The following is a 10750-nucleotide window of genomic DNA, read 5'->3' on the forward strand; positions in this document are numbered from 1 at the left end:
GGGGATATTAAGGATTCTCTTTTCTGGTATTTAGCAGCTCTCTGTCCTTTCTTGATATTTTTGTTACTGTACCCCCTTGCTTTGAGTCTCTCCGTGAGTTCATTCGCTCTCGTTTCAAATTTGATGTTGTTGGAGCAATTTCTCTTCGTTCGGAGGAATTCTCCCTTCGGTACCCCTCTTATGGTTGATGGAAGATGAGAGCTTGTGGCATGTAGGATGCTGTTACTGGCTGTTTTCTTCCTAAACATATCTGATGTTACATTGCCCGCTTCATCTATCTCCAGGGTGAGGTCTAGAAAGTTTATGGATTTTTTACTCATTTCCATAGTTAATTTCAGATTAAGAGAATTCTTGTTGAGTTCAGCCACAAATTCTTTCAGTAGTGAAAAAACAGTGAAAAACCCCATGTCGACCTTGTGAATGTCGACATAGACAATGTCGAACTAATGACCTTGTCGAACTAATGACCTGTCGAACTAATGACCTTTCGACCTAGAATCATGTCGACCTTTTCCCATGTCGACCTAGAGTCATGTCGACCTTTTAGCATGTCGACCTAATGGATTCGACCTAATGACTTTCGACCATAATGCAATAGACCAAATGATCCCAACCCGGCTCCAACACGTATAATTAATAAAATATTTGTACACCTCATAGGGCTCACACACTAATAGATGATAAATATGATAATTAGACAACAAAAATATATATTATTATCACAGCAGTTATTTACACATTTTTTCACCCGTTTGTATTTATTTTTCAGTTTCACGATTTTACACATAATATTTATTAAACACTGCACAGATAACAACAAAAAATAAAAAATAAAAAATAAAAAACAAATAAATAAGAATCTCTTATTATTTCTTATTATTTTTATCATTTTCATCTTTTCCTTTTCTCACTACAAAATATACAAATAAAATAAAAAATATAAAAAATTTATAAAAAATAATAAAAAATCTCTTTCTTCTTTCCCTTCCTATAAATACAAAAAACATAACAAAAAAATACTCAAGATACACATCAAAGTGATGATACAGAAGATTATCATAAAAATAAAAAATTAATAATATATTAAAAAATAATAAAAGATTTCGAATATTTCGAACATAATGATAAATTACAATTCATAAAAAAAACCAGTGATCTGTCTAAAAAGAATAGTGCAACACATAATGGAATATGACTGGTATTTAAAACAAAATAATATAGAAAAGAAAAATAAACAAAAAAATGGAAAAGAAAAAATAAATATCTTTTCCACTTAATTCACGTGACCTTATCAAACCAAGTCAATCAATAGCCATAAATATATCACACTGAAAAATATATCTGTGTATATATATCTCAGAAATGATTTACAAATAATGAAGGAAGAAACCAGAACGTAATATCAGTTTTCCCATTCTGAACATAGTAATTAAAAAACAACCAATCATGAGCTAAGGCGGGGGATTTAAACTCCTTCCAGAGGGCAGACGGGTTGATGCCCTGAGGAAGCTTGGTGAAACGGTCGTTGGCTACCAATGACCTCAGCTCCCTAATATATGCCTCTTAAAAATGCTATCCATGCTGTAGAAATGTTATGAAATTTAATAATTGTGTTATGTTAAGCAGTCTGTATCATAAGTGGGATCAGTGACAGAAGCAGCGTGGGCGCGTGTCCTATTGATAGGAGCTGGTTCACAGCCTCCGTGCAGTCCGTGAGAAACGGAGCTGCTCGGAGATATACATAGACAGCAGCGGCTTGAGTATATTCTTTGGCTCTCCACAGCCAACTCATAGCCGCGGGGACACTGTCAAAATTCAGCTCACAACACAGCAACATTTAACGCTGTGAGCAATAACAGTCTCCTCATAACTAGTGAAAAACGGAGATGTCCTGATACACGTAAGAGACAGCAGCGGTATGAGCATACTCTCAGGCTATCTATAGCCGACTCATAACCGCGGGGACACTGTCTTACAAGCCTGTAACACGGCAATAACAAACGGTGAAATTAAACTGTGAAATAACTGTGAGCGCTAACTGCCTTGGTGTTTATGATAAACAGTGGTGCTATTAAGGACCTGCTTAATAAACACTGAACAGAGTAATAAATATAACGCTGTGAACAATAAACACCATGTATCACTTAACTGTCAGCGGCAGTACTTGCATATAGGCAGTGGTGGTATGAGTACACTCTTTGGCTTCTGACAGCCAACTCATAGCCACCAGAGAACTGCCTTATAAGCCCATGATATGGCAATAACATAAAGCTGAGGGCAATAATTACATTTGTAAAAGTAACTGTCAGTGACAGCTCTTTCACACAGACAAGCGGCGACATAAGTATATCCACTGGCTTATAATAGCCGACTCATAGTCGCAGAAAACTGTCTTGTAAACTCATAATACAGCAACAATATACGCTGTGGGGAGTAATCATAAGTGTGGAATAAACTGTCAGTAGCAGTACTCTCGCAACCACCGCAACACACTAAATGTAATAATAACCATCCACTTTTATCCTATGAGCTGGGTTATATAACTATCATTTATAGAACATATATACCAGATATAGCTCAGCATATGTATGTTTTAAAAAAGCAATATCTGCACATTAACAAGTAAATGTAGAATGGTTATCTACATACGTTATAATTGCACAATCCGTGAGAGGAGACTCTGAGCATTAAGTGTTATAAAAACTTAGTACACTTAGTGCAGCAGGCATAGACACCGTGTATAAAAACAGCTGTCAGCAAGAAATACTCCAGGGAACCACTCTGTATAATGCAGAAAAATCACCAGACAACTCTTTGATTTATGAGCTGGGTTATACGATTGCTTACTGAATTGCAGTTAATACCAGATATAGCTCAACTGTCTGTACATTATTAATGCAGAAAAATCACCAGACACCTCTTTTGATTTATGAGCTGGGTTATATGATTGCTCACTGAATAGCATCTGATACCAGATATAGCTCAACTGTCTGTATATTATTAAAAAACCATAATCTGTATGATAAACAGATAACTATATGGCCTTGGAGACAAATGCAAAGACAGAATTACAACACCAATAAATGCCTACTCAATACAGGAGCACGGAATAAAGAGGTTATCTACTATTCATTTACCTCTGTGCAGTTGATAAAAATCAAATTCTAAGAATTGAAAAATACAATTACAATAGGTATAATTTGTGGTTGTGTGAAATACTGCTAATAGAAAATAAGACTACATATACTATCAATATAATTTCTGACAGTTAACACGCAGCTTCAGTCAACCCACACGATATAATCTATTAAGAAAAATAAATTAGTATACAGCTGCACTTAAGAGATATATATACTAAACAACAGAGAAAAATAAACTGTACCTCTTTCTGCAAAAATATTTGACAGAATCTGTCTGCAGAGAATATAAGATGCCAGTTTAATTATACTAATGCGAATGTAACAAAATACAACTTAAAACATACACATCAATCTGAGAGACTCAGAAAAAACAAGATCTGATACATAAAAATCTAATACATAACTAAAATTCGCAACATCCAAGCACAAAATATCTCTTCCTGAAATTGAACAGGGAGAAAAGTGCTAATATAAAGCATATTAGAGGCATACAGGGATAAAAGAACCCTATAATAAAGAATTTTGGGGAGCAGGGGTCATTGATATTTTAAATATATTTCTTTCTTTATCTTTCTATATTTTAAATATTTCACCTTTTAATGAACTAAATAAAAGTTAATTCTTAAAAATAAACATTGTGATTGTCAGTGCACTTACAATATACTTACTTTTTCTTGTAAAAATGAATAATTAAATACTGCCTGCCTAATAAATAATTAAATACTGCCGTATATCTCTTCCTTTGTGGTCTGGGGCTCACTGGCTATACTGCCGTATGTACCGTCTGGTCTAGGGCTCACTGGCTAATAAATAATTAAATACTGCCATATATCTCTACCTTTGTGGTCTGGGGCTCACTGGCTATACTGCCGTATGTACCGTCTGGTCTGGGGCTCTCTGCCTAATACTGCCGTACCTGTGTGGTCTGTGGCTCACTGCCCAATACTGCCGTATCTACCCTCTGGTCTGGGGCTCACTGCCTAAATACTGCCATATATCATTATCTACCTGTCTGGTCTGGGGCTCTCTGCCTAATACTGCCGTACCTGTCTGGTGTGTGGCTCACTGCCTAATACTGCTGTATCTATATAACTGCCTGCTGGTGCATACTCACTGACATATATAATTGCACTCCAGTGGCACTGTTCTGTGACATAACTCCACAATAATAATGGAGATCCAAAATATGGAGGTTAACAAACAAAGGAAAGATGAAGATGCACTTCCTCATAGTTCTGAAGCTGCTGCCACTAGTCATGACATAGACGATGAAATGCCAACAACGTCGTCTGCCGACAACCTCTTAGAGAAACTGAGGGAAATCATCTCCCTGTGGCTTACCCCCCTTAGACTCTCCTGGGGATTTGTGGTGTCGGACAACGCCAGTAACATTGTGCGGGCATTAAACATGGGCAATTTCCATCACGTGCCATGTTTTGCCCACACAATAAATTTGGTGCTGCAGCATTTCATAAAAAATGACAGGAGTGTGCAGGAGATGCTTGCGGTGGCACGCAAAATTTGCGGACACTTTCGGCATTCTGCCACAGCCTGCCGAAGGCTGGAGCGGGAGCAAAAACTCCGCAACCTGCCCTGCCATCAGCTGAAACAAGAGGTGGTGACACGCTGGAACTCCACCCTCTATATGCTGCAGAGGATGGAGGAGCAGCAAAAGGCCATTCAAGCCTACACAGCCACCTACGACATAGGCAAAGGAGCGGGGCTGCACCTGACTCAAGCGCAGTGGAGGCTGATTTCCGTGTTGTGCAAGATTCTCCAGCCGTTTGAAGTAGCCACACGTGAAGTCAGTTCCGACACTGCCTGCATTAGTCAGGTGATTCCCCTGATCAGGCTGTTACAAAAGCAGCTGGAGAAAGTGAAGGAGGAGCTAAAGCGTAGCGATTCCGCAAAGCATGTCGCTTTTGTGGATGAAGCCCTCCATACGCTTTGCCAGGATACGAGGGTGGTCAGTCTGTTAAAGTCAGAGGAATACATTTTGGCCACAGTGCTCGATCCTCGGTTTAAAGCGTATGTTGTGTCTCTGTTTCCGGCGGACACAAGTCTACAAAGGTGCAAAGACCTGCTGGTCAGGAGATTGTCATCTGAAGGGGACCGTGACACGGCCCCAGCTCCTCCTTCATTTTCTCCCCCACCTGTGTCTGTGAGGAAACAGCTGCGATTTCCCACACAACCCGCTGGCGGGGATGCAGGGCAGGCAGGAGGGAAATTGGACATCTGGTCCAGACTCAAGGACCTGCCAACGATTGCTGACATGTCTACTGTCGGTGCATTGGATGCTGTCAACATTGAAAAAATGGTGGATGATTACTTTGGTGACAGCATCCAAGTAGACATGTCAGACAGTCCTTACCTGTACTGGCAGGAAAAAAAGGCAGTTTGGAAACCCCTGTACAAACTGGCTCTATTTTACCTGAGTTGTCCCCCCTCCAGTGTGTACTCCGAAAGAGTATTCAGTGCAGCGGGGAACCTGGTCAGTGAGCGGCGAAGGAGGTTGCTCCCGAAAAATGTTGAGAAAATGATGTTTATAAAAATGAATTATCACTTATTCAATGAAGACCAGGAATTGCCTCCAGAGATTATAACGGGACCTGTGATTGTGGAGTCCAGCGGGGACGAATTGATAATCTCTGAGAATGAGGAAGTACACACTGAAGGGGGCGAGGAATCAGAGGAGGAGGGGGAGGAGGAGGAGGATGATGATGAGTGACGATGACATCTTGTTGCTGTAGAGCCAGTTTATACAGGGAGATATTATGAATAGGTTTTTTTTGTGTGGGGGCCCAAACAAACCAATCATTTCAGCCACAGTTTTGTAGGCCCTGTCGCTGAAATGTTTGGTTTGTTAAAGTGTGCATGTCCTATTTTCGCAACATAAGGGTGGGTGGGGGGGACCAAGGACAATTTCCATCTTGCATCACCATTCATTATTCCTACTGCTGAGAGTCATTCATATGTGGGACTTGTCTCTTTTCAATGCATTCCACCTCATTGCTGCACCTTCATGGGTGAGAATGTGATCTCCCTGACCTGGAGGAGTCAGGGCTGTTGCCGGAAGGCTCAATTACACTTCTTTTTGGGCGGCTACACTTTTTTCTACCTGTCTGGTCTGGTGCCCACTGCTGAGAGTCATTTTTAATGAGGGTATTGTCTTTCAAAATTCAAATGCATATAGCTGTTTGCATTCCACCTCATTGCTGCACCTTCATGGGTGAGAATGTGATCTCCCTGACCTGGAGGAGTCAGGGCTGTTGCCGGAAGGCTTAATTACACTTCTTTTTGGGCGGCTACACTTTTTTCTACCTGTCTGGTCTGGTGCTCACTGCTGAGAGTCATTTTTAATGAGGGTATTGTCTTTCAAAATTCAAATGCATATAGCTGTTTGCATTCCACCTCATTGCTGCACCTTCATGGGTGAGAATGTGATCTCCCTGACCTGGAGGAGTCAGGGCTGTTGCCGGAAGGCTCAATTACACTTCTTTTTGGGCGGCTACACTTTTTTCTACCTGTCTGGTCTGGTGCCCACTGCTGAGAGTCATTTTTAATGAGGGTATTGTCTTTCAAATGCATATAGCTGTTTGCATTCCACCTCATTGCTGCACCTTCATGGGTGAGAATGTGATCTCCCTGACCTGGAGGAGTCAGGGCTGTTGCAGGAAGGCTCAATTACACTTCTTTTTGGGCGGCTACACTTTTTTTTACCTGTCTGGTCTGGTGCCCACTGCTGAGAGTCATTTTTAATGCACATCAGGGTCAGGATCAGGCACATCATAATTAATAATCAATCAATCATAATCATAATCAATCAATCATAATCAATCAATCTAAAGCTAAAGTTTTTTTTAGTTTTCCAGTTACTGCAGTTTTATACATAGCTTGGTTTTTTTAAGTTGAAGACTTGTCAGTGCAATTTTCTTTTACAATATCCTTTATCTTTGCATGGACTTTGTGTATTTGGTTAGCATTCTGAGGTGTACACTGACTGCCTTCACCTTGAGCACGATCAGTTTCTGAAGCGGCAAAAATCCTTTTGTTTTGAAGATAGTCACTTTCTTTGCCGTTAGTTGTACAGGCTGACCTACTAACAGACACAGTTGCTTCGGAACAAGTTGTTGGAAATTTTTTAGGAGATAAAGCTGTACAAACCTTCTGGCCCCCCTTTTCAATTTTTAATTGATTTGCAAACATTTTGTAGTATTTGTCATATGTGCATAGACAGAACTGCTTTTTCCTCATCAGATAACCTTTGTAATGATTTGACCTTCGCATCTCTCTCCTTTTTATTTAATGACAAGAACGATGAATACTTCTTTAATTTCTTCATCAACTGTTCTTTATTCATGAAATGGTCCGATAAAGCCTTTCCTCAAAACTTAAGTAAAGTTATGTTTCCTTGATAATACTTTCACAGCTCACAAAATTCTCATCACTGGCTTCCTTTTCTTTGCCACTTGATACCTTGTTTTCACAATAAAGATTGGTTTCTTTTTGATGACCAGTTGGGTACAATTACACATCTTTTTGGGCGGCTAAACTTTTTTGGGGGAGGCTGCATTTAAACTTCTTTGGGGGTGGCTGCAATTAAACTTCTTTGGGGCACAGGGGCACTCGGGGTATCATGTAGTGGGCTGCCACACATTTTTTTAAATATGGATCTTTCAGCACAGAGACCAACTGCACATCAGGGTCAGGATCAGCCAGGTTGTTAAACGGGGTTTCGACCATGAATCAATCACATCATAAAATTAATTAATAATCAATCAATCATAACCAGAATCAAGCCAGATAGGGGTCTTGTTAAATATTAAACTGACCAAAACAGATACACACACAACTAGTACTGCCTCATCTACCTGTCTGGTCTGGTGCCCACTGCTGAGAGGCAATTAAACTTCTTTGGGGGCCGCTGCAATTACACTTCTTTGGGGGGCACAGGGGGTATCCTGTAGTGGGCTGCCACACATTTTTTTTAAATATGGCTATCCACAGATTGTTCAGCCTGCCATTTGAGATTGGGATCTTTTATCACAGAGACCAACTGCACATCAGGGTCAGGATCAGCCAGGTTGTTAAACGGGGTTTCGACCATGAATCAATCACATCAAAAAATTAATTAATAATCAATCAATCATAACCAGAATCAAGCCAGATAGGGGTCTTGTTAAATATTAAACTGACCAAAACAGATACACACACAACTAGTACTGCCTCATCTACCTGTCTGGTCTTGTGCCCACTGCTGAGAGTCATTCGTATGAGGGACTTGTCTTTTAAATGCATACAACTGTTTGCAATACACTTGATTGCTGCACCAATCGCCCACTGCTGGTTGCAGCTCTCACCCTGCATTAATTTGGGAGTCTGCCACTGAAGTCTTTTTTTTTGGAGCCTTGAAACTTTTCGGGATGCTGTACTAGCCGACATCTTTAGGTGGACTTTGGTCTGTCTTGTATCCAGCACAGTGGTCTCGTGTGCAAGAGATTGTTCTCTGTCCTCTTTTGGATTTGTGTCACCATCACCATCTTCATGGGTGAGAATGTGATCTCCCTGACCTGGGGAGTCAGGGCTGGGGCAGGAAGGCTGCAATTACACTTCTTTTTGGGCGGCTGCAATTACACTTCTTTTTGGGCGGCTGCAATTAAACTTCTTTGGGGGCGCCTGCAATTACACTTCTTTTTGGGCGGCTGCAATTACCCTTCTTTTTGGGAGGCTAAATTTTTTTTATCCTCCTTTTTTAATCCTCCTTATCTGCACAGCCGGGTCCATCAGTTACTGCCACTGCTGCAACCAATGCTAGTTATGGTTACGCATGCCCTATGGCATCACCACGGGCAGCAAAGTTTTCCAGCGCTGCATGGAGCAACAGTTCGCTGGCTTTCCATTTGACATCATCGCTGTCAGCATCCTCCTTATCTGCACAGCCGGGTCCATCAGTTACTGCTAGAGATGTGCGGGCTCGGATTTCAGAGATCCGAGCCCCCACGGACGTCATCATTCCGAGCCCGATTCCGAGCAGCGCTCAGAGATTCCCACCTGACTCGGGTCCGTCCGCGTGATTAGAACATCATCTCCTGGCGCCGGATTTCGCGAGGCTTTATAAGCGGCTGACGCGCCCGCCATCTTCAATCCAGTCAAGTAGTGGGTTGGGAGAGGGTGTGTTGGTGCTGCTGCTGGGGCTTAAACTTGAGCTTGACCTTGAGCGCAATATTTTGCAATTATTTACCGTCATTTTCGTTCCTTCTAGGGGGCTGAAAACAGACTCTGTTGGAGGAGGTACCGCTGGTAGGGCCTCCTTTGTAACAAGAGTATGTGACATATTGATCAGCGTTTTAGTCCGTAGTAAAGGTACTGTTGGGGCAGGCGGTGTAGCACTGGGAGCAGTGTACGTATCATTCTGTACAACTTTAGTGAAAGGTAATGTTTGGCCAAGTGAAAATTGGTTGCCCAATGTTCCTGGTCTTTTCTGTAAAGTATTTGCAGCTGTGAATTTCATCTGTTTGGAAGGGATGGGAGCAAGTTCCATCTCATCATCCTCATCATCATAGTCATCATTCTGAGATGAGACCTGTTTAACAGGCTGGTGGTTGACCACATTTATTCGCATTCCCTTGACAGAGATATTCAGACCTGAAATGGTCTTGTGTTGTGGAATCTGGATGGTTTTTGTGAGGTTTATTGCCGATGAACCTTGTGCCATAGGTGATTTAGCAGCTACTGTTGGAGCACTCCTCTTAAAGTAATCTTTTCACGAGCGTCCATCACTTTGATAGGCTTGTCTCCTGCCATGATCTGTTGCTTTCTCGAATTCAGCATTTCACGGGCGTCCTGCACTTTACCCCTTATGCGGAAGCGAGCATCTTTGGCCACCAACTTTTCACGGGCATCTTTTATCCCTAGTTTTTGGCGTGCATCAGTCACACCAATTTTCTGACGAGCATCAATTGTTCTCTGAAAACTGGTGGCAAGTGGACGATTGTTCACAGATGGTTGGAGTCTGGATCTCACGTTTCCTATACCTCACCTGTTACTGACCCTGCGGTACATCCCGCTGCCCACGGACATTCCCCGTTTCCTGATCAGTTCATCCAGCGACACGTCGGCCATATTCCTCCAACCACACAGCTGCTATATCTAATTTAATAAAAACAAAAATAATACTTGTGCTGTGTGGGACTGTAAAAAAGAATTCCATGCTGCTTGTGCACTGACGTCTGCCACTGAGTGCCATGGCCAAGCAGTACCTAATAAGAAAATTAATTATTATAAATTCTGCTGGTGCACAATACTAGTATTGCTGACGTATCTACCTGTCTTGTGCCTAGTACTACTGTCTTATCTACCTGTCTGGTGCCTAGTACTGCCATATCTACCGTCTGGTCTGGGGCTCACTGCCTAATACTGCCGTATCTACCTGTCTGATCTGGGGCTCACTGCCTAATACTGCTGTACCTGTCTGGTCAGCGGCTCACTGCCTAATTTTTTTTGGAGCCTTGAGACTTTTAGGGATGCTGTACTAGCCGACACCTTTAGGTGGACTCTGGTCTGTCTTGTATCAAGCACAGTGGTCTCATGTGCATGAGATTGTTCTCTGT

The 10750-nt window shown here is 41.7% G+C and overlaps 1 pseudogene; it reads right to left on the reverse strand.

Annotated features, from left to right (window-relative positions):
• Window positions 1–891: 891 nt before the first annotated feature.
• LOC146036963 (polymerase delta-interacting protein 3 pseudogene) lies at window positions 892–10262 on the reverse strand (annotated as a pseudogene).
• Window positions 10263–10750: the final 488 nt, after the last annotated feature.

Source organism: Crinia signifera, chromosome 9, assembly GCF_055691185.1.
Source record: "Crinia signifera chromosome 9, ASM5569118v1, whole genome shotgun sequence".
Classification (NCBI taxonomy): Eukaryota; Metazoa; Chordata; class Amphibia; order Anura; family Myobatrachidae; genus Crinia; species Crinia signifera.